The sequence below is a fragment of the Lissotriton helveticus genome, chromosome 2_1, assembly GCF_964261635.1.
Source record: "Lissotriton helveticus chromosome 2_1, aLisHel1.1, whole genome shotgun sequence".
Taxonomy (NCBI): domain Eukaryota; kingdom Metazoa; phylum Chordata; class Amphibia; order Caudata; family Salamandridae; genus Lissotriton; species Lissotriton helveticus.
In genome coordinates, this window is record NC_136059.1 from 643,380,232 (window position 1) to 643,406,510 (window position 26,279).

The 26,279-nt window shown below is 46.3% G+C and overlaps 1 long non-coding RNA gene across 1 annotated transcript in view; it reads left to right on the plus strand.

Moving 5' to 3' along the window:
* The window catches only part of LOC144819459 (uncharacterized), a 225,767-nt gene extending 204,263 nt beyond the window's left edge, over positions 1 to 21,504 (plus strand). Inside the window, exon 5 of the long non-coding RNA XR_013607382.1 lies at positions 20,653 to 21,504. This is a non-coding gene — a long non-coding RNA (uncharacterized LOC144819459). The remainder of the gene's footprint in view (positions 1 to 20,652) is intronic.
* The last annotated feature ends 4,775 nt before the right edge of the window (positions 21,505 to 26,279 follow it).

A 26,279-nucleotide genomic window follows, 5' to 3' on the forward strand; every position in this document is an offset into this window, starting at 1 on the left:
TACATTGGGCTACATTAGGCTACATTGGGCTACATTGGGCTACATTTGGGCTCTAACATATATATAGCCCAATGTAGCCCAATATATATTTTTTCAAAGTTAATTTTCGTAAAAACCACTGGAGTACATATCTTGAGACATAGCAAAGGCACATCGGGCTACCAGTCCCTACAATTTTGCCAAGTTTGGTGGAAAACCCTTCAGCTGTTCGGGCTAAAAGTGAGTCCAACCGCCCTATGGAAATTAACATGGGGAAAACACGTTTTGGGACCCCCTTTTATCTCGGCCCCCGCTTGACGAATCCCCCCCAAACTTTCAGGGAAGGAGCGGAGCGCCGCGAGGCAAAGTTAACGAAAATTTCAGGAAGATTCCTCAAACGGCGCCAAAGTTATTCCCAATAAAATGTTGCGATTTCCCTATGGAAAACAATCCTAACTATATATACATATATATATATATATTGCGAGTATGTTTACTGTTTACAACTTTATCATACATGCCTTTGCGTTGTAAAGGCATGCGTGGTAAAGTTATTTGCGGGCCAAAAATTTGCGGAATGATGGTATTACGGAGTAATTGTATCCGCGTTGTTATAAATGCGGAGTAATGGTAAGCGGAGTGTTAGTTTGCGGGATAACATCATATATTCATTTCGCCATCCCACATCTCCTACTATGGCTAATGGGGTAAACACTATTGTATTGCCACCTGTGCGCAATGGAGATGAGGACATGGCACATCTGATCTGTATGTGTATCAGCCTGAAGGAGGAGAGGTCTCGCATGTTCAAACTGCAGTTCAACCAGCATGGGATCAGGCTGTGATAGCTGGTTTCAAACCGGATGACCTGCAATTAAACTAAAGTTAGGTACATTTTTAGCACTGGTAGAAGACAATCTGACAAGTGCAGACAATGCCTCTGGAATGCCTCGGCTGCCCAAACTTTACTTATAAAAACAACTACTGGTTTGGAAGAAAGGACTACGGGAACTAAAAGGCTCAAACTAACACCACCACTGCAGACGACTTTACATCTCTAACAGTTTGCCATTTTATGGTCTATGAACATCACTGGACAGAAACCATTCCGCTGTTCTCTTGGAGGTGCCCTCTCCCAAAACTGCTGCTTCCATTGCTTATTTGCACAGCAAAAGCCAAAGAAGACACTTGTTTTAGATAACCTTGGCAATTGCGTTCTATTTATCAGAGTTCTTCTTTTCATATTCTAGCTTCTTGCTTACTTTGTTAAAATTGAGTGGTTTTATTGGTTCTGCATTTTTTGTAATAGTTTTAATTAACTATATACAATAAAGATAACTTACTTACATGTTCTACCTCAAGGCACTTTATTTCTTTTTTTTGCATCCAGCCGTAGACCACAGATGATATAACGGGCCCTTTAAAGTCCATTCCTTTGGCTTTCTTCTGAGGATTTTGTTGTTCTAGTAATTGTCTTGGAAGGTACACACTTTAACTATAAAAATGCAATATATTTTTAATCACTTTTATTAAACAGAATTGTTCGGATTTCTATCTCAAACAGCACATTTTGCTTTATATATTTTGATGTCTGTACTGTGCACTTTTATGGTTCAATGAACCGAATTAGAGGTATTTTGATTTAGTGCTTCTGGGAGTTTTTACAGCGACAAGGAACTGCTGCATATAGAGGTGGGTATAGGACTGAAAGTAGGCGTGATTATGTTAGGAAATCTGTGATCACTGGTTAGTGGAAAGGATACAACCTTATCCACTTCTTCTAAGAAGATTCCTTGACCTGTGAAGAAAGCACATAGAAAAGAAGACCCTGCGGGGAGAAAAGTCTGAAGGACAGCAGACTCCTGCTTGCAACTGGAACTGCTCTCCAAGGGTCAGGTGGCTAACCACTTCTTTGCCTGCATCGGGGACACAAAAACCAGAGGATCTGTGACTCCAACAAGGCATAATTGGAGTCTGGACTGGACCCTGCAGGAACTCGATGCTCAGTTACAATTTCCCATTTGGTGCAGGGTCAAAACTGATTTGAACCTGGCCTGGCAGTTCGGCCTGGACTGTTCCCATTGGGCGCAGGTTTAAGACTGATTTGCATGTGGCTGGGTCCAAACTGGAATGCCATGGTGATCAAAGAAATGATGGATTTAGGCCCAGATCTCTGTACTGGGATGAATGTATGACATTGTTCTGCATTCTGTCCATCAATTGTTCTTTTTGCATTTGTCATCCAGAGTGGGATGGGTATGCCGAGACATGGGTCCCATGCTCTCAGTGCCACTGGAGTCAAGCTATCCTGGCTGATGAGGGCTGAAAGCCTGAAATCGGTCCTAGGATGCTTGTTTCCATTCCAAGGATGACCTGGCCTTACAGTTTGGGCTGCATTGTTCCCATTGGGTGCAGGGTCAACACTGAGTTGCATATGGCTAGGTCCAAACTGGAATGGCATGGTGAGCAAAAAAACGATGGATTTAGGCCCAGATCTCTGTAGTGGGATGAATGTATGACTTTGTTCTGCATACTGTCTATCAATTTTTGCAGTTACAATTTCCAGCCTTGTTCCCATGGATGATCTTGAGAACCAAAAATATGACTTAGCCAAAGGTAAAAAAAATCTGGACCAATGGGGCAAAACTTCCTCTGCAGTATAAAATCCATCTTGATCTCCATCATAGGGGTCGATTCCGATCTCGGTCGGTCAGCCCTCCGAGACCTGTCAGTAGCCTTACCTTACGGCCGAATCGTACCAGGAGCGTGACCGTCCGGCGAGGAAGTATGATGCGGAAAGGTGCCGAATTCCTGACCGACACATACGCTTCGACTCCATCCACAATTTCCGTACGAGCCTGACCCTGAAACACACAATTCACGCCACACGGCACCATAAACACTGCAACTTCCGGCCGGTCAAGTACGTTGCGTACTTCCTACGTTCCAGACGGGTCGCCATGTACAGGTCATACCAGTCCTGTACATGTATGACCGGATTAGGAACTGACGCGGATGACGCAGACGGTAAGCCGGAAAATCAACAACACGTACCTGCCAAATGTCACACACACCCAGGGGGTCCAAACCCTGTCCACTAGCAGCAGGCCTTCATAGGGGTCGCATGGCCACCACACCTTAAACCCCCACCCATAGGGGCATGTTGCCTATCACTACTGCCACTCCTACCCATATATGTCATGATGCCCACCACTACTGCCACCCCTACCCATAGTGGCATACAGCCTATCACTATTGCCACCCCCACCCATAGGGGCATTTTTCCCACCACTACTGCTACCCCCAACCATAGGGGCATGTTGCCTATCACTACAGCCACCCTCACCCATAGGGGCATGTTGCCCACCACTATTGCAACCCCTACCCATAGGGGCATGTTGCCTATCACTACTGCCACCCCCACCCATAGAGGCATGTTGCCCACCACTACAGCCACCCCTACCCATATGTGTCATGTTGCCCACCAATATATGTCAAGTTGCCCACCACTACTCCCACCCCTACCCATAGGGGCATGTTGCCCACCACTACTGCCACCCCTACACATAGGGGCATGTTGGCCACCACTACTGCCACCCCTACCCATAGGGGTATGTTGCCTATCACTACTGCCACCCCTACCCATAGGGGCATGTTGCCTAGCACTACTGCCACCCCTACCCATATGTGTCATGTTGCCCACCACTATGCCACCCCGCCCATATGTGTCATGTTGCCCACCACTACTGCCACCCCTACCCATAGGGGCATGTTGCCCACCACTACTGTCACCCCTACCCATAGGGACATGTTGCCTATCACTACTGCCACCCCACCCATATGTGTCATGTTGCCCACCACTACTGCTACCGCCACCCATAGGGGCATGTTGCCTATCACCACTGCCACCCCTACCCAAAGGAACATGTTGCCCACCACTACTGCCACCCCCACCAATAGGGGCATGTTGCCCACCACTACTGCCACCCCTATCCATAGAGGCATGTTGCCTACCACTACTGCCACTCCTACCCATATGTGTCATGTTGCCCACCACTACTGCCACCCCTACCGCTGGACTGTTCCCATGAGGCACAGGGTCAGACTGATTTGCATATGGCCAAGTCTGAACTGGGGTGACTGAGTGAGCTAAAGAATGGTGATGGATTAAACCCAGATCAGTTGACTGGGGGTGAGTGTTTGATTTGCTCAAACGCTCCGTCCATCATCCCCTTTTGTATCGCTTTGTTCACCCCTACCCATGGGGGCATGTTGCCCACCACTACTGCCACCCCTACCCCCTCGTACTTACAGAGCTGTTAAACTTTAGCCCGCACCAGAAGACCAGCACCCACACTCACGATCGGATTATGGCATCCTTTAAAGATATAGCAGATTTAATATTAAATCAACAGAAGTTTAGGGTTATACAGCAGATGAAGCCACTTCCATTTATTCACTTATTAAGGAAGTATGGACTTTCAGCACGTCCGCCAGCACTACAACACAAATGCTCAAACAGTTGGAATACACAATGAGAAAAGAAGTCAACTCTTATTGAATACCACAAGGTCAAGAGAATTTCACGGGGATTGCGCATAGCATTAAAACCAATGCTGTTTAAATTCAACAAATCATTCATGACCAGATGGTACGCGATCCTCAATAAATGTTCGCTGGACCTCATCTTGCTTATAACAGAGGAATTTTCAACCATTCTTAATGACCTGAAAGAGGACATCTTTAAATTAAAGGAGGCGATCGCGTCAAATATGCCCAACAAAGATTGGAGTAAAGTATTGTAGGACATCAATACACGTTTGGACAATCACGCAAAGGAAGTACATGAGCGTAAAATAAGAAAGATTCGACGAGACACAATAGACTACAAGTTGGATGAGGTCTATACTTGGGCCAAGGCCTACGCACAGAAAAGATTTTTTTTAAAAGGAATAGGGAACACCTCTTCTGAAGAAAGTGTTGTTCAGGATCAGGACTTATCCCTACAGAGGCCACCCGTACCAACAACAAGTTCCCAGGCAGTAGTGTCTACAGATGAGGATTCAACATCTCTTATGGATAAACCTTCTTTTTTAGCAGAGGGCCACGCATCAAACCAACCACCAGACAAACTAGCACGGGTCCGGAGGGGAAAAACAACCCAAAAAAACCAACCGAAAGTGGTCGGCCACAACGCAATCTCAAATGGGTAATCTAGTGGTAAACATATCTAAGAGAATATTGACATCTGAGGAATTAAATGTATAGAACAAAGGAACATCATTTGTGAAACAGAGATTGCACTGTTTAAATTTACAAGAAAGCTTCGCTTGAAGTGGTTCTTTTCCACCATTGATAATATTGGGTAAACCAAGACACTTGAAACCTTCTGACCTTAAAGAAAATTTATGCCACCCTTATCTCATAAAAGCCTGGATAGTTTTGAAATTTTGGTCAAAAAGGACCTAGAACACCTAGTGTATGCTAAACCGAAACATAGATTTATCTAAGAAGGAAATGCGGATTCTGAATGATCTGAGACAGGACCCTGACATTACATTTCAACCAGCGGACAAGGAGGGAGCCCTGGTGGTGATGGATACGGCTTTTTATGAACACAAAGTAGATCTTCATGTCGAAGACAAAGACACATATGTAAAATTAGATTGTGACACCACAACCCAATTTGCAAAACGTTTGGAAACAATAGTTACCAGAGCAGAAGGGGATGCTTTAACCCCTTGAGTGCTCATGAAGAGGTCAGCTCGTCATGAGCTATGGCGCTCTGGTGCTCATGACGAGCTGAGCTCTTCATGACCGCGCCCGTTACATGGAACGCTGGCATGCTGGGCTGATTCCCCTGCTGTGCTGAGCGTTCCATTGGAACGGGCGTGGTCATGACGAGCTCAGCTCGTCATAAGCACCGGAGCGCCGTAGCTCATGACGAGCTGACCTCGTCATGAGCACCGCGGCGCTGTACACGCCACCCCACCCCCCAGCACAGCGGGGGAAACAGCCCCGCATGGAAGGGGTTAATCAACTCAAACATCAGAAAATACTTACAAACCACCACCCCACAAATACCACATATCTACATGCTACTGAAAATTCAAAAACATGCAACAAATCCTCCATTTCGTCCCATCGTGGCAGGATGTGGATCGATATATGAACCAATCTGACGTTTCATAGATCACCATTTACAACCACTGGTACAAAGGTGTCAAACATATGTAAAAGATACCACTGATTGTCTGATAAAACTTGAAAGAGTAAGTCATCTAGTTCAAGAAGACACATTATTCTGTACAATTGATGTAGTGGCATTATACACGTCAATTGCCAACAGTCATACAAGAGGACTTTGGCTGCAGTCCCATATTGCTCAACTTAGAAAAGCTTCCAGAGATAATGAATACACTAAATGAGGATCTCAAATATGAAGCTAGCAGGCAACGGAACATCGTACACTCCCAGCAAAAAACCAAGGAGCTTATAACTACTAAAAACTTGCAAACCAACGACAAGGAACCCCAGCAAGACACGGCAAGGGCAGTGGACGAGCTCCCATGCAGAGCTAAAGAAATTGCAATAGCAACCAGCTTCAACCCTGTCAATAATCATGAAATTCAAAATACTTCAAAACCAGCAAGCACAGATACCCATCATCTTTCCTGGAAAAACAAGAAAAAAATAAAAAAGCTGAACAAACAAAGAAATAACAATAATGGCTCCATTCGACAGTGGTTGCTGCCGGAAAACAAGGAGATCGAGGTTCACACTGTTGATCAATATGAGACCAATACTCTTCCTCAGACTCAGATCCTAAAAGAAAACACCATATGTTCAGCAAAACTGGGTAAAACTAACTTTGAAACCAACTCTGATGATATTGCGGACGACCGCACGGACCATCGGTTAGATCCCGTGGATATGAGGGAACAAAAAGTCAGCTGGTGCTCCAACCACTTACAAGGACAGCTACCCAGGGATGGAAAGCATGACTTACAAAGAATCCAGGAACCTAATTCAAAGAGTCCCTCACCGACTAAACCGGTGGATAAAAGTATGAGCAGCATGAACCAAGAAACTCTAAAAACAAATAAACAAATTATCATCCTAGCATCAGGTCACAGGGCATCTCAAGGCAAAAGAGAGTCTACCAATAACAGAGAGACGGAACCTACGCCGACTAGACCACAGATTGAGATGAAAGTCCAGCAAATGGTGGCCAATTCAAACCGGGCAGAGGTTAATGTCGATACCCTGGAAAACCCTAAACTCCATACAGGTCCGTGAACCGCAGGAGGCCATCACCCAACAAAACCCACCTTCTATAAATTACGATGACCTGAAAATATTGTTGCACCCTGAATATGTCTCGCAAGTGGGATATCCTTAACCGCAGCAATCTCCTAAAACTTTGTGCCAATATCCCAGGTCTAGAAAACATAACAACAACGGATATTGAGAGTGTCTCCTTCCTTCCCCCAGGACTAGGCGAGACCAATGAGACCACAGAGCTGATTTTCACTAACCTAGCCATGGCTGTGGCTTTGAAAAGAAACACGAAGCAATTGGAAAATTGAGGCATAAAAATCATGGCCCAGCCTGTGCTAAAATGCCCAATGCTCCTGAAAAACAGCAACTTGAAGGAACCAACAGTTTCTCAGGAACAGAACACTAAAAAAAAAGATATCCATGAATGATTCGCTTTACTTACTGCCATCAGCAGTATCCATTCTTCATGGGACTTCAACCGGCGCAAAAATAAATTTAACAAGTGACAGCTTAATTAAAATAACAACAAACCTGGGACAAGGCATTCGGTCCTGTTCATTCAAGTGGAATACCAGCGAAGACTGGTCTTGGCTGTCAAGGGCCTTAAATCCCAGTTCCTAACATCCTTCGCACTGCAAGCAAGGAGACCACACGGCATCTGCCCAAAAATAGCCCAGTAAAGCACAGTGACCCGACGGCAAGCATTCAAAGATTAAACATCATGACCTGGAACGTCGCAGGGATTTCAAAGCTCGTGCAAAACCCAGCGACTTTCGTATTTTTAGAAGGAGCCGATATAATCTGCACCCAACAAACGTGGGCAACTAAATCTATATCAATAAGAGGTTACGAGGAATATTAAAGACAACATATTTGGAGGACCATCAGGAGGGATTTCTATATACATCAAGCACTCCCTGAAAATACAATTTACAGAAATAAAAATAACGTCAAATATGTTTCTGGCAGGCACCCTAAAAGGTCTCTCTACAACTAACAGTCGTCTCTCAATACTTTTAATTAACGTTTATCACAACTCTCATGGGGCGGGTGCCAAGGACAAGCTGACCCAGTTGATAAGTCAGATAGAAATTCTACTCTTACAGTACGCTCCTACAGAATCTATCATCCTTGGGGACTTTAACGCACATAACATAGGGGTCTCTGTATCACAAAGCATTCATTCTGCGGCTGCAGATGCCTTCAACGCCCTAATGCAGTCTTATAACCTGCTAACTCTTTGTTTTTAAGGAACGCACCAGGGGCACTCTTTCCTCCTACAAATAACAATCAAACGACAATAGATTAGATCCTATTAAGTGCAAGAATACAAGACCTCATGGTAAACTATACAGTACACCAACTAAACGAAAGCGATCACGCCGCTCTAACGACCATGTTAAAACTCACAGTAGATAATCGCCACACTTTACGACACATTGGGGCATCAAATGGAGACGAACTGTACATGCCATCAAGAAGAATCAAATGGGGGCAGTTTGATAAATGGAAATAAATATGGACTGGCTGGCAACACAGCGCAAACAACAGCGGCGCCATAGACTAATGGGACCGGGCGGCCCACAAATTAGCTTCACTGCTCCAAGGAGGCACAATAAGCAGATCCCCCCATATCCATCACATCCTTTTGGACACGTCCCAGCAATCAAAGAAAGCGCTAAACAATTAAATGCCAAACGTATGGCCTACCAGAAAACTGGCTCAGCATCGGCCAAAAGCTACTTAAAGAAGCCGTAAAAAGCTACTCGAAGAAGGTCTGGGCAGTGAAACGTGAATGCATTGAGGCGAAATGGCTGAAGATCTTCGACTTACTGAGACCTTGCAAGTCCCAAGAGTTCTGGCAATATCTAAATACTATAACCCAAGGAGACAACCATTGAGAGGACTCACTCAACACAGGCACCTGGGCCGCTCATGTGAAAACATTGTACAAAGAAGATGGAAGCGTAACTTTGCTGAATAAAGGCCCTAACGTGAGTGGAGAACTAGACACTACTGCTCACACATCAAAAACTTTGGATGATCAAGCACCCCCAGGAAAAACTCTAGTTTGTACAACCTTAAAAAAGATCAGACACAATGGGGCACCAGGAATCAACAGCCTACCTGGCTCCCTCTTCAGGGCGACACAGATTTCTGGACGGATAATTTGACTAAGCTATATGCTGAATGCCGGTTCTTGGGGAACGTTCCAGACTCCTGGAGAGTGTCATTATTGCTTCCAATACATAAGAAAGGGCCAAAATCTCACCCACAAAACTATTGCATGATTGCTCTGCTTGACATTGAGGGCAAGGCCTACGCAAGTACCCTCCTGGTGGAATTATCGAACTGGGCCAGAACTGAAGACCTTCTGCCCTTTTTTCAAACAGGGTGTAGACCTGGGGCATCAACCATGGACAATATAACACCGCTCTCATATCTAGCACAAGCCGTGTCACGACAAAGCCTGCCACCTTTTGCCTGTTTCATTGACTATTCGGCAGCTTTTGATGGTGTAGATCATTCCATCCTCTGGCAGAAGTTGGCACGCTGGAACATCGATCCATCTTCATTACAAGCCATTCACTCATTGTACTCAAGAACCTGGGTAAGAATCAAACTTTCGAGCGTATCTGCTACAGAGAAAATCGACACGGATCGCGGCTTAAAGCAAGGGTGCGTCTTAGCTCCGATGCTTTTTAATTTATACACCGCAGATATGGGCCAAGCCTTGATTGGAGCCACATTAGTAACACCTAGGATTGGGCACACTAAAATCCAACTAATACAATACGCCGACGGCCTGGTACTCCTAGACCATACTAAAATAGGCCTACAAAAAGCAATTACAGCCCTGGCAACCTACAATGCCAAAAACAAGCTGGTTGCCAACCCATCCAAATCAAAAACAATAATCTTTGGGCAATACCCTAAGAAAAAACTGGCAAAATGGAGGCTAGGTTAGCTGACTCTGGATAGCACACAACACTACAACTACTTAGGGGTTTGGTTCAGCGAAACAGGTCGCCCAGGAGTCCATCTCCATAAAATGCGAATGAAAGGGAAAAGTATCATTTACGTCCTCTGCAAGCTATATGGCACTCTACATAGCCCCACAACAACGGTTATTCAAAGAGTCTTGAGGGCGAAATTAATGCCATCACTTAATTACGCACAACAGGCATTCCCAGGGAAACTAGTGAGAGACTTAGAAAAAATCCACTGCTCAGCCTATAAAAAGTTATTTCACCTACCCTCATGCACCAGGAATAATCTAGTGGGGATAGAATTTAACCTGAACCAACAAAAGCTGGAAGAGATGGCCTCCCTGAGCAAATACTTCTATCTTACCATGGCGGCAGGAGAGAACACAATGAAGTCTACCATAAAAAGTATTTTTCTGGAATCCGGCAGTCCCTGGTCAGCCAGCCTTTTCGCAGCCAAAGATGTTTTGAAACTTGCAATAGAGAACTGGGACCCCAAGATAATCAAGTATACTGCTATCAAAAGCACAATAAAAAAACAAGTTTGCATTTGCTCTCGCACCTCAGACATGGAATCATTGGAATCAAGAGGATTTCACGAGTCCCAAAGACTCCCATATACGGAGTACAACCCCAAACTTCATCTCACGCAGGCTGTGGGGAGACAAGCTCTATACGGGATCATAGCGTTTAGATTACATCCTCTCCCCCATAAAGAATTATACCCCTCCGGGTCGATAAAAATGGCGATCAGGGAGTGTCGGCTCTGCAAATACAAACGTGAGTCCTTGGCCCATATCCTACTTTGCTGTCCCGCCTTGCGCCTAGACCGCAGACTTTACCTTAGGCCCATCTTGCTACAACGCGGTACTAGAACTGCAAAGGAGGCAGTCCATCAACTGTACACACTGGACACAGTGAAGCATATGGCTATGTTTGGTAAATTTGTACAACAGACTCGTAGGAAGCTGATGGACTCTCCCAGCTAAGTAATCAGGCAAGCACCTGCACTGAGGCCATATACCATCTTTAGCTATCTGCTTAGCTTAATGAGAGCACGTACACCTGTTGGCCGAGTTCAAAAAAGCTTTCTTGGACTTAATGATCATTGAATTTTAGACCCTCAGATTTTGTCACAATGTTTATTGTTTTAAATTGTTCAACTTTTAAAATGGAGTGTTCTTTTTCTACTTTGTTGTTTTATTGTAATGGTTTTGAGTAACCACACAAATAAATGTATTCATTCATTCATTCATTCATTCATACACGTCAATTGCACATAATGAAGGTCTGGAGGCCTTATCACATTGTATCGGTAAGGCTCATTTATTATCGGTCGTACAGGAACACAAAATAAGCAACTATCAGAGTTATTAGATGTTTGCGTGTTTCTTTTTAGCACAAGAAACATTGTATGACTGATTTTTCTGAGCAAGTTGTTTGTCTAAACTCGCTACAACATGAAATCGGTAAGATTTAATATTTCACCGATCGTACAGGAGACATAAGAGAGGTTACGACGGTATGTGCTAAATATTTGTTCATTTCTTGTAGCACAAGAAACATTGAATACATTCTGACACAGTGAGTACATCCGAGATTACAAGCAGCACCTCAGAATTGCACTTGAAAGGGCATGAAGCACAACCAAGGTGATGGTCGCTTTAGTAATCCACTCGATAATCACAACCTAAGAAATAATATTTACCTAAAACATGCGTTTGACTCTCCTAGAATTTCTACTAAAACACATTAATCACAAGATAGTATCACGCGCCCCATCACAATTTAAGTCACTACTTTCCCTATTTCTTTTCATTTCTCAGTAAAATCGTGCAAATTCTATAAACAGAGAATGTACATTCAACCCTTTAAAACCAGCATTACAATAAGTTCTTTTGTTCTTTATTGTTTGTATTGTAGTGTCCTGTCACGTGACTAGAAGTCAGAAAATTTGTATGAAACATGCAATTGTGAAATTTAACCCCTGAAGAAGGGTTTATTTAAAACCCAAAATGCATTGGGCTTTTTTTATTTTCAATTTGAGAGAATTGCTTGTCAATAAATAATTTGCATAATATGTGAATATATTAGTAATGTCTATGAAGAATTCATTACATTTGTGTTAACTTCACTTAACTAACAAAAAATTATCTTTTTGAAATAGATTAAATATTTTACTTATGAACACGAAGAGGTTCACTGAATATGATCAGATCACAGTGTGAAGACATGGTTTGAGAAAAGAAACCTTATGGACATTTGGTTTGAGCACCTTGCAGACCTGGGCATTTCCAGGCCTCGACAGGAAAGTAGTGGTTGTGTCACATACCCACAGAGTTGTGGTGAGGCAAATAGTGCAGTGAAAACACATCATGCACTTAGCCAGGTGCAGACAAGTAACACCCATGGGGCCTGACATTGCATACAGTGTACAATGACACAAAAGCAGAAGTGACCATCATAATGCATACACACATCTCAAAACTAGACACACAAAGCAATACATCCTGTGTAGGCTGTAGGTGTCAGTCCACAAAATCCAATTCCATGGCAGCAATGGGACAGGACAACCAGGAACAATGTGCAGGATGATGACATATGACTTATAGGGACAGCAGGGAAAATAACCTAACAACATCCAGACAATGGCCCACAACTGCAATTCCAATGCACTGGTGAAGATGCACAAACACCAACAGGCAACCTCTTACTGCACATCTCACACAGCATGTGTTTGTGTGTGTCTCAATATCCCCAGGCAACTACACAGTACATGAGGGTGGCTGAACCACAATGACACAGATGTGGACACAGTGCCACACAAAAGTAAGCCATCAATTGTGCACCCCTTAGAGGGAAATCAGGCATCGTGATATGATAGGGATACCAACAGACACATTTGACACAAGCTGGAATGAACATCAACTGAAACAGATGAGACAGGCCCACAACAGCACTAACCCCAGGGACCATAAATTGGGGTGACACAAGCCTGCATGAAAGGTCCACTGTGATGTCCTGTGACACAAACGTACATCACACCTACACAAACACCAATCACTCAGCATGGCATGTCAACCAGGGTTAAAAGGAAGCTAGGGGCCCAGACATGCAACAATTCTCATCTGTCCACCCTCAACACCACACACCCTGAACTGCACTGATGTGCATCACCGAAGCCCACATGGACCAGTAACATTGCACTGGCACCTGCGATAAACACAGTAATGTTGTGAGGGTCTAAGATGCACAGACTCATCACACAAGGACAGTCTACAAACACGGTGAATGGCAGACACATCTGCACAGTATGCGGTACATGGCCATGACGTCAGACCTCCATTGACCTTAGCAAGCCCTGACACAGTTCATGGACAATGCAGAAGCCAAGGAGAACCACAAGGCACACATGCAGAAACCTGCCAACATTGCACCTTTGAACCTGACGGGTGGGAGCAGACCCACACACACACACACATGTCTGAATCACTGAAAGGAACCACCAATGGACATCTACATGATATTGCGAACAAACACATGCTCAGGGTAGCCCTGACTGTGTAACATCTGCGTCTGACCACAACATCACCACTCAGCACTGACAAATCCTAATGATGACACACACATGAACAGTAGTGTGTCGTGCACCTACGTATCTGGGAGGCCCAGACAAGATGTGTGGTGAACACAGGAGAACTCAGCAAGCATCCCCCACACCAACTCATGAAGGGAACATAGCATGAGTAGAAAAATGGATGGGAACACACACTGACATGCCCACACAACACACACCAGGGGCACAGGCAATGTCACTGAAGAACACACTAACTATATGGGACTCAACTCCTGTGGAAGAACATCTGTGCCAAACACAGATCCAGCAGGTCATAGTCATGTCAGCACAACACTGGTACAGTCACCCATCATGTACCACCCAATGTAGGCACTGGTTACATCCACCTGGGTACAGTACTGTCCCTTAAGTCATCTGCACATACACAATACATATTTATTTATTTATTTATGTTCTTGTATAGCGCCTGAATAGACCCCCAAAGGGGTATCTCCGTGCTTGTCTAGCAAGTTTCACAGAGGACACAGTTGACTCTTACACCAATGATGTACACACATGCATGTCCAGTGGAGATGGGCCACTCACTTCACAGCGCCGAGACGCCCTCGGGCATTTGCATGCTTTCACAGGTTTCATGAATAAATAAATAAATAAATGGGCCCACAGTCAGGGAAATAGACAAATTGTACAATGTGAAGCACATCATATGTGCATGGGTGCAAACCACAGATGTGGCAGTGCAAATTAAATGTTAACATCCCTGTGCTAAATTAGCTAATCATGGCACACCCAGTTAGCTGCAAAGGATGACATGGATACCAAACAGAACAGGATACATATCCCATGGACCACATGGAGTACATCACATCAACACCTGAGTATCCAACATTGACAATCCTGCATCATCACAGCAAGGTCATGGTAAACATCATCACGATAATGTACAGCTAAATTAAATGCACAAGGATAACAAAAAAAGCTTTATTCAGCAAATTCAAAACTGAAAGGGAAATTCCAGAAAAAGACAAAGGCCAATGTCCCGTCAAAATCCAAAGTCCAAATAGGGTGTGAGTGACACGTGTCACCCGTTGCTTGCCTGCACTGCTAAGGACTGGGGAAATCCTCTCTGAGAGGCATACATGGGGGTAGGCCAGGCACCGCAGGGACAGGATCAGAACTCAGCAAAAGGAGGCTGTGAAGGGATGGTGGGGGCAGGAGAGTCAGGGCAACTGCAGTGGAGGTGTCTGACATGGTGTGTGCCGTCACAACTGTGGGGCACAACTCTGATGGAATGGGTGCCGGAACCACTGCAGTGGGCAGGTCAGGTGTAGTGGACAGGGTCCCCACTGCAGTGCCCATGTCAGACTGGGTGGTCGTGAACTCCACTGAAGTGCCTAACTCAATGGGAGCGGAAAGGGGTTCAGGTGAGGTTGGAAGGACAGCTGGGGGGCCACAGTCCCCACACCAGGTGCATGAACAGACAGACTTGTGGTGGTGTCAGTGGAAGAGCTAGTGGGAGTTGGGGAGGGCCTGAGCATTTTTTGGGATGATGTACCTGTGGGTGGGGGAACCTGGGACAGGGAGTGGCGTGGGAATCTGTGGAGTGCTGATCTGGGGGATGGAGGAAGGAGACTGTGCAGTGGAGCTGTGGGGTGGGGTGGGGTCTTGCTCCTCCGGGTATAGGTGTGCTTGCGGGTGGGAGCCTCAGTCTTCCTGTGCCTGGGGAGGGTGTCTGGGTATGAGGGGCACTCCCCTCTGCGTGTGGGGACTTCCTCTTCCCCCTATAGTCTGGATCTGCTGTATCAGAGAGGAAGAGGCCAAGGTCACACAGGAAGAGCTACTTTGGTGATGGGGTTGCAGGTGAGGCAAGGGAAGGGCTCTTGGAGGGAGAGTGATCAGAGGACTGAGGAGTGGCTGTGGATGCTTGTGTGTGTGTTTGCAAACCATCCCCTGGGAGTGTGCTATCAGTCCCCTGACATTACTTGCGTGCACTTCTTGACTTTGGTTTGGGTGATTGTGTTCTGTCTTTGTGTGTGTGTTTGGGTGACTGTGCCGGTGTGTGTGCGCTGGGGACAGGTAGGGTGCTAGGACTTGTTGATGGGGCAGAGGCAGAAGGGGTGAGGGACTGTTGGAGGAGGGATACTCCTGCGGTCTGGGAGGAGGCCATGGACTGATTCATCCTCTGTAGGGCAGACATGACCGATGAGATGCCCTCCATGAACGACACCAGTTGTGTCAACAGACTGGTGTGTGCATGGAGGACACTCAGCATTGATGTCTGCCCTACATGGATCTGTTTAAGCAAGTCCACAGACTCCACACTCAGGGCAGTGGGGACACAGGGTGTGGGGGTGTGGTGCCGAACACGGGAGCTGCCACGGACCTCTGGGATGGGAGCCGAGCGGAGGGTGGTGGTGGTGGTGGCAGGAACAGCCTCACTATCTGTGGTTTGCTGGCTGCTGACATCTGCCCCCACAAGGGAGTCATCCTCTCAGCTGCTGTGGTACTCAGCTGAGGTGGATGGTGCTGAGGACTGCTTGGTGTGGCTCCCCTCACCCTCCGTGCCACTGGGTCCCTCCGACTCCTCGGATGCTGGCTCAGGCATGCTCTGCGGCTCTTCCAGTTCCGTGGCGCTGTCTCCTTCTGTGCCCATGGATGTATCTGCATATGATTAGGAAATCAAGATCTGCATTAGTCGCCCTCACTGACTGCACACAAGACAGTGATTACAGCACATTAGAGGGCATGCACTGGCATCGTCAGGTGATAATTGCTCAAACTGCCCACTCTGGTGTGCATAAGGTAATAGCCAGTCTCAGCATCAACCATGGCACACATATCCCTCCTGGATATGTACCCATATGTCTGTTGCATCTTGGTTGGTAATACCCCAAAGTGCACACATGCACCACCTACACAGTTGTTGGACATGCAAGTGACCATGTAGAAGTGTGTTACTATACACACACATCACATCAGATGCTACTCACTCAGTACAGGTGTCAGGATGAATGGATGGCCAAAGTCACATTTCACAATCTTGCTTTGCCTAGCAGCACCAAACACAATGATGTCCTCATGTCCTGATTGTTAATGACACAATGGGGTGCATGGAGCACCTTTAACTCCAATGCAGGATCCCTCTTAGCAAGTCCATGCCCTGGTACAGGCATGCATGGTAAGTCAGTCTTCACTGCCACATGTCATAGGGGCAGGGCATCCGGACAACATCAGCCTGCACTTTGTCACAATCATAGGTCATGCCCATAGCAAACTCTGCATCTGACAAGTGCACTTGTCCGTCCCCTGCCAAAAACTGTTTTTGGACTATGATGAACCCACATCACTAAAATCAGACATATAAGTGACTGCTAACACAACTACCTGAACATGAGCACCTCAAAGTCTGCTGCGAATGTGACACAGCTGCATGGAAGTCACTGTTGCATACAGCATTATGCACAGTCAAGTGAGCACACCAATCAATCAATCAATCACGGAATTTGTAAAGCGCGCTACTCACCCATAGGGTCTCAAGGCGCGGGGGGGAAGATGGGGGTTCGCTATTGCTCGAAGAGCCAGGTCTTGAGCTGTTTCCTGAAGGAGAGATGGTTCAGGTTAAGTCGTAGGTGGGTGGGGAGGGAGTTCCATGTCTTGGCCGCCAGGTAGGAGAAGGATCTTCTTCCGGCGGTGGTCTTGCAGATGCGTGGGACGGTGGCGAGCACGAGGCTGGCGGAGAGGAGCTGGCGGGTGGGCTTGTAGAATGTAAGGCGGTTGTTGAGGTATGTGGGTCCCACGTTGTGGGACCCCTATATGTTGCACAAGTATCGTCCCCATAGTCACTTCTCAGATGTCCTGCTCACACTAAAATCATCGACACACCAGTTGTCACAAAAAGGAAGCCACAACACAATGACAAGGAGAAGTCTGGCTCAGTGGTTAGAGGCGGCAGACCCGGAAGCTGAGATCAGCCGTGGACCAGGGTTCGATTCCCCGCCTCGGCGGGTCTCGGGCTCAAAAATTCCACGGACTCGACAATTCTCGCTCCGGTGCCTACTCGACTCACGGGGTCACACTCTGCGACTCTGGGCAATAGCTTGCTTAATCTCCACTACGGCCCCTCGCTTCGGGATGCCTGGCTTTCACCTTGTGAATACCCTGCCGGGGTATCTCTCACAGGGGAATACCAGGACGGGTTCCCTATGCAAGCGCCTTGAGACCCCTGGGTGAATCGTGCGCTATATAAATCGAAATACATTTACATTTACATTTACATTTACATTGTGTCAGACACCTGTTGGCACATTTCCCGAAGCACAATCAGTAGGTTGATACATGGGAGTTGGAGTACAGAGTCTCCTAATGACGAGGAGTGGGCATGACGGCCCAGGTAAACCTGAAACAGTGTATAGGCCTAGACAGTAGGCAGGTGTCTGGGCAAGTGTGACACACTTGATATACATACTCCTGAGGACAATACATGCACTCACCTGCTGCATGTGTGTGTTTTAAAAAAAAACACACATGTGGTGAGCCAGACCAGCAATTGGAAAACATATGAAAGGCACACACAGAGCACATGTCAGAGACCAGGCATAGTGCAAACCATAGACCCACCCACAAAGCACACATCTCAGTCCCAATAACATAAGTTGTACAGGACCTTCAGCATGGCTGACTGCAGGGACACAGTGCCCAAGTGAAGAAAGTTACACACTGTAGGGGCCACAACTGTGGATCAGATGAGGAGTGTGACTTACACGATTGAGGGACATGAGTCCATGACTACGAGACCAACGTAATGTGGAAGCATGACCAAGCCAAAAGACTGCGAATAGCATGTCAGACATAGTTCACAGATTTCACGCGGTCCGAACAAACCAGGAAGTGTTCTCCCGCATGATTCACCCAACCTGGTTATAACTGCTCCTCCGGTCGGTCAGTCAGGAGCGTTCCAGACTGGAAGGAGCACCAGGGTAGGATACAAACGATCCTTGCTTGGCGAAACCGTGAGTACTTGCTTGAGCAGGGACGAGGGACCTGAGTCCCAACACCTTGATCCATGGGCTCACATGAACGGGGATGTGACCGCTCTGGGGGTTGATGAACAGTCCCTTTTGCAGGCATCTCGTTCTGTGCTCACCGCCCCATAGACAGACTCACCACTGGCTTACGAAGGTTGGACACTGCGCCCTTTGATACTCAGCAACTCCAGTGCTGACACATTTCATTGTGGACACATCTGTTCACTTTTGTTTACCACCAGTTCGGCTGCTCGTGTTTGGATTAATGTTTTTTATGAATTTCATGTGACCTACTCACACATATGGGTCACAGAGGATGCATGCCACTAATCACCTGTATTCCTCACGCCTTAAGCACCACACACCCTGTTTGGTGTTTTTCACAGACCAATTGTTAATATAATCTTTGGTTACTAATTGTTGTCATGTTATGTTTTTATCTGTTGCAGGTTGAGCTAGATCTACTAGTACTACTTTTTAGGGTGCTGTACAGGTGGTCACCATTGACCTCAATGGGGTCTTGACCACCACCAAAAAGTGTAGGTAGATCATCTCTTTATTGGTCCTGAGGAATTGCCATCACTTGATTTAAGGCAAGAAACATGTAGACCTTTTTCAACAGCACACGTCCCCACACACCTTAAAGTGGGAGGGTGCGTATTTCAATTTTTAAACAGGGCCGTGGCCACATCTCATTAAAATAGTTCTGAGTGGATCACTGTTCCCTGTTTTAGCCCACGCAACACCTAATCATCACCTACACTCACTCTTAGACTAAGGGCCCTCACACGCACTGCAGTCAACGGATTGAAAAAAGATCTCCACCAAGTAGGCCCCTTCCAGGGCGTCTGATCGGGTATTGCACCGCCAATCCGAGTAGGAGCAGGCCCGATGATGAAGCAAGACACCTGCTTGTTGGGTGTGTGAGGGTCTTTTTCTGTATAGGAGGAATTATTTTCTACTGATCTATATTCTCTGCTCACATAAGGGTACATTATCCCCCCTTTCTGATCTAACCTCCACCTGCTCGTTTCCCTTAGGAACTCCATACTGTGTCTGTTATAATAGTTCACAGATTGTCCGGGAAGACCACCGCCAGAATACGGAGCATTTGGGGGGTTCAGGGTCCGGTGTCCACCCCTACGGCGAGGAGGCGACAGCTTCAGCTGGACACTTGCGATCTTCCGGGTCCAGCCACGAAGGCCCTGCCACCTCTTCTGGCAGTTGCGGATCCGGTGTTTGTAGACCTCCACAGATCTGACTGCCCGGGCGATGGTTAACCAGATTTCCAGCTTCTGGTGGGCAGCAACCTGTGAGGATGACAAAGTGAAAATGCCATAAGTACACATGCAACATCTAGGTGCATTACACAGTTTGATTTACAGATCTCTATCACTGAGGCCTATGATGGACACAGGTAGTGCAACAATAGCTTTGAACAGTTGTCCAGAAACTCCAACATGGAAACATTGCCAGAGAAAAATAAGATGCACTGTGACTGTACTGTACCAGTTCAGTGCGTGTAACTACACATGTTGGGGGTGGAAAATACTCAGTGAGCATGATAGCCAATGGTGTACACACTGCTAGTACTGGTAGTCAGACAACATGCACAATTAGGAAGGCAGGGGACTGCACACTCACCTGCCCCCCTGGTTTCCCATACAGCATACGTGTCCATACCCAACAGCACACACCTCAGTTCATTGTGTATTGCTATGATGTATCATGTTATTTTTTGCAAGGTCAGTGCCACATGGGTAGATGAATGTAAATTCTTACTTTAGCCATCTCTGTACTGCAGGGCATCAGGTGTTCATAGACCGTTCCCTGACATTGAGACCATCGTGGAACGCGACAGCATCCGACGGTACCACTTCACCAGGAGGCTGATTGATGAGTTGGTGGAGCAGTTGGCGCCACATCTGCTACCTGGCCGGATATACCCTGTAGCACTGACCCCAAAGGTGAAGGTGATGGCAGCCCTGCACTTCTTCGCCACTGGTACCTTTCAACACACTGTGGCTACTGCTGGTGGTATGTAACACATGATGTTCAGCCGTGTGCTTCGTGATGCCTTGGAGGGGATGTTGCATTTCCTTGACTTGTATGTCATGTTTCCTAGCCCTTGTGAACTTGCTGACATTAAGGATGCATTTTATAGACTGGGGAGGATGCCAAACATCATTGGATCAATTGATAGAACACACGTGGCCCTGATACCACCACGGGCATATGAGCAGACATACAGCAACAGGAAACATTTCCACTCCATCAATGCTCTGGTGGTAGGTCTAGCGGACATGGTGATCACACATGTGTGTGTACGTTTCCCTGGTTCTGCGCACGAAACCTACATCATGAGGAGGTGTTGTACACCATTGATGATGTCACAGATGCCAAACCAGCGTGCCTGGCTTGTTAGTGTCTACTCTTTACAATTGTGTGTGTTTTGCATTCCGAGTTTACCAACAGGAGAAACGTCTTTAATCCTCCTCATTAATAAAGGAAAATGCCTCTGAGGATTGCAAACAATCTTGCCTACAATGCAGGCAACCTTCCACAATGGCGCAAGAGTGGGCACATTGTGCACCAGTGCAAGGAGAGGACAGAAAAGGGCCATATAATGATAAATATGGTGCATTCCTGTCCTCTTACTTTGATACATTGCTGCATAGCAAAGTTTCTTGCTGCATTGTGTTGCATGAAAACATTGAAAAATCGGCCCCTAACAGTCCAATGATAGAGAGCCTCTTTCCTGGGCATCAAAAGTAAACTGAGGTAGAAATGGATGATAAGGAGTGGCAGGAAGCGGTATCTGCTCCTTGAGTGGTGGCCATCCCAGCTGGATTACGGCTAGTTCAGCTAAAAATCCTGCATAGGATATATATGACCGCCCCCCCGGCTGGTGCAGATGGGGAGAGCGGAAACAGGGGATTGTCGCAGATGATGCGGCCAAATCGGCACCTTTATGCATATCATATGGGATTTGCCACTCATTCAATAGTTTTGGAGGGAAATACATGCAGTGATAAGGGCAGTTCTTACTGTTGCCTTCCTCCATGAAGCGCGCAGATGCTTACTAAACATATGGGAACCAACCGACCTAAATACCCGTCATACACAATGGGCCACATTGGGTTTCATGTTCGCAAAAAGAAACACTGCCCAGGCCTGGGGCACATGAATTCTCCCTACTCTGGAGGCATGGGAGTCTAGTATGGATTGGAGTATGTTTAGAGAAAAGACGGTATATGCTGCCAGATGCTGTCCAAAATGGTCACAGTGAAACTCCTATCATAGAGACATTTGCGTTCCCCCACAGAGTATTGAACATGATGACTTACTTCCTCCTTGAAGGATCCTTACTGTGTATAATGTGTGGTTGTATTGCCTCTAATTGTCATGCATATGCTGATACTAAGCTGATTATTGAATGCTTGTATGCCGATATTTGTTAATAAAAAGGTATATTAAAAAAAAGAAGTAAACTGAGGTGACTGGTTCTGAAATATGGTTTGATTTTCCCGGCTAAGCTAAAAATGATGGCGGGCCAACAAACTCACTTCTTTATGGATCCAGTGGAGGCCTGGTCCTGGGTGGAAAAAAGAGAAAAACATACAGATATGACCCTGCTTTGGTAGGCACCACCACAGCCATGCAGACAGTGGTGCTGTTGCTAGATGGGGATGCCCTGGGCACTCCCTAGTTTTGCAGCCCCTTCTCCAGAACAGGTGCTGCATTAGATGCAGCCACCACCACCTTCTGAGATCCTCAGATGCAAAGTTCCAAATCTTCTGGGGAGGCCTCAGAAGATGATGAAGCCCCCACCTCAATTTCACTGGGTGTGACCCTCCTCCTGCACGTGGCTCCACAGATGGCAGATGTCCTGATGTGATCTTGCTCCTTCTATGTCAGTGCCCCAACTTTCTTGGACCATGGGGAGTCTATCATGTATTTCTTCATTTGCTAGGCAGTGTCCACCATCCTTAGCACCAGTAACCTTTGAATGCTGCATTGTAGTGCTACAGAAGTGTTAGTGGCTGGGTATATGAGATAGCTGGGTCTAGTCTATACAAGTGTCCTTTCAGGAACTCATGGATCCTGGTTGATGGGAGCCCAGCCCCTCTGCTGCCATATGAATCCGCTCAGCACACATCATCCCCCTTCTGAGGAGATTCATTTGTGGTTTGGATGACAACTGCCAAGCCTGTAGCCTGCTGAATTTGGCTCGAATGGTTCTAAATTATTGTTTTGTTTATTGTTCTTCCTGTCATGGTTGGTACATCACTTACACATCCCAATTGCCATTGTGACCTATGGCCTACACATCTAGATGAAGTACAATCATACACATCTTGGTGTGACTTAGAGGGTACTTTAGTGACTCAATGACCCCTGTGCAAATCTTTCACATAATCTCCTGGAGCATAAGAGAAATTCAGACACCAGCCAGGCACTACAAAATTAAACCCTTACTTACAGGTATACATTTGAATATAGTGCTGCTGCATGAATCACACATAACCACCCTGGAAGTTGAAGATCTTCAAAAGAGATAGAGAGGCCAGGCACATTCCACCAATGATTCTGCATGTGCCAGGAGATCTCTTAGCTGAATGCTTGGAGTCATTTACACCCAAACCTCAAACTCTGTTCCCATTACTCTTCGGTGCATGATTAATATGTTAGATTAGACAGAATAGTATGTGTGGAGGAGCTCTGCCCATTGATCCTCTTAACTTACCTTGATGTTAGGATGCCGATGGGGAAGGAAACCTGTCTCAATACCAAAGTGAAAGCTACAGCCATCCACCCTTGAACATAAATGTTTTTGTTTTGGGATACATTGGCTACCCAGATAGGGGAATACCTCTCGTGGGAGGCAGAAAGACTGTAGTGTTTTTTTGGGGTCAAGGCATTTATATGCCCATTCTGGGTAACCCCTACCAATATAAAAAAAAACTGGCACTTTCTGACCCCCGGGGGGCAGATCAGGGGCTATTGCCCTCATCTGCCTCCTGGGGGGGCAGAAAGTATTTTGTTTTCCTTGGGGGGTATGGTGGGGGCATTTGCATGCCCATTCTGGGCAGCACCCACCCTGAGCCTATAATTTACTCGGGAGACCAAGGGGAACACTAGATGGTAGGACATTTGTGCCTAAACAGTGATCCCACAGAAAAATGTATGGAAAAAGTGATTTTTATAGCTAAATTTGAGGATTGCAGGGGATTCTGTGTAAGAAAATGTTTGGGGATCCACGCAAGGCATACCTTAACCCCTTGGCCCCAGCGGTAATTCTGCCGCCGCACTGGGGGGGAGAGGGGGCCGCGCCGTCACCAGCCAAGGGGCGCGCTGTGCTTGTGACAGAGTGGTTACGTCACGGCCCCACCCACCTAATAGACCGCTCAGCACAAGCGCGGAATTCATGCCGCGCAGGCGCGGTGGCCGGGCCGCGACGGAACCACTCCCTCATTAGCACAGCCCACCTGTGGCTGGTGACGGAGTGGTTCCGTCACCTGCTTCCAAGGAGTTAATTGACTCCCCAGGGTGTCTAGCTTTCAGAAATGTGTGGGTTTGGTAAGTTTCCCTAGATGGCCGCGAGCCCGGGGCCAAAAAACCAGGTGCCGCCCTGCCAAACCAGGTCGTTTTATGAAAGGGAATTGTAAAGTCTCCACAGTGCGATTTGGGCCATTTACTGTAGCTGTCACTTTGCCTACCTACACAAATGAGGTACCATTTCTATCGGGAGACCTGGAGAAACGCTAGGTGGTAGGAAATTTGTGTCTGCACGGTGGTCCAACAACATTCCCACACAGAAAAGTGAGGAAACTGGGATTTATTCAGTTAAATTGGGGATTTGCAGGGGATTCTGGTTAGAGAAACGTTGGGGATTCACACAAGCCATACCTCACTGGACTCCCAGGGTGTCTAGTTTTCAGAAATCTGTTAGTTTGGTAGGCTTCCCTAAATGGTCGCAAGCCCCTTGGCCAAAAACTCAGGTGCCCCCCCTGCAAAACTGGGTATTTTTATGATTGGGAATTTTGAAGTCTCCTCAGCATGATTTGTGCCATTTCCTGTTGCTAACACAATGCCTACCCACAGAAGTGAGGGACCATTTTTATCAGGAGACCTGGGGAAATGCTAGGTGGTCGGAAATTTGTGCTAGCCCGGTGATCCGACAACATTCCCACACAGAAAAGTAAGGAAAATTTGATTTTTGTTTCAGCTAAATTTGAGGTTTGCAGGGAATTATGGGTAGGGAAACGTTGAGGGATCCACGTAAGCCATACCTCCCTGGACTCCCGAGGGTTTCTACTTTTCAGAATTGTGTGGGTTTGGTAGGTTTCCTTAGATGGCAGTTGACCCCATTGCAAATCAAGTTTTTTTTGTGATAGGTAATTTTGATGCCTCCACAATACGTTTTGGGGCCTTGCTTGTCACGAGTACTTGACCCACCCACATGAGTGAGGTATCATTTTTATCTGAAGACTTCGGGGAATGCGGAGTGGATCCATGCAGATTCCCAAACTTTCCATCACAGAAATGTGAGAAAAATGTGGGTTTTTTTACAAAGTTTGAGGTTTGCAATGGATTCTGGGTAATAGAATCTAGTGAGAGCCACACAAGTCACCCCATCCTGGATTTCCCTGGGTGTCTAGTTTTCAAAAATGTATAGGTTTGCTAGTTTTCCCTCGGTGCCGGCAGAGCTAGGGTTCAAAATCTACAGCTAGCCACTTTGCAAATAAAGGGTCGGTTTTCACTGTAAAAATGTTATGTGTCCATTTTGCGTTTTGCTTTGTTTCCTGTCACGGGCACTAGGCCTACCAACACAAGTGAGGTATCATTTTTAACTGAAGACTTGGGGAAATGCAGGGTAAGTGGAATTTTGTGGATCCACACAGATTCCGGAACTTTCTATCACAGAAATGTGAGGAAAATGTTTTATTTTACAAAGTTTCAAGTATGCAAGGGATTCTGGGTAAGAGAACCTGGGGGGAGCCACACAATCACCCCATCCTGGATTCCCCTGGCTGTCTATCTTTTAAAAATGTATACGTTTGCTAGGTTTTCCTAGGTGCCGGCAGAGCTAGGGTTCAAAATTTACAGCTAGACACTTTTAAAAAAAGGGTCAGTTTTCCCTGTAAAAATGTGGTGTGTCCACTTTGCGTTTTGCACCATTTCCTGATGCGGGCACTAGGCCTACCCACACAAGTGAGGTACCATTTTTATTGGGAGACTTAGAGTAACGCAGAATTGTAGAGCAACTGTTTTACCTATTGACTTTCCATGCATTTCTGCCCTCCGAATGTAAGACAATGTGTAAAAAAGAAATCACCTTGAAAAATGTACTATAATTCACATGCTTTTATGGGTACTCACATTTTCGGAGATGTGCAAGTAGCTACTGTTTCTAAACTCTATATTTTG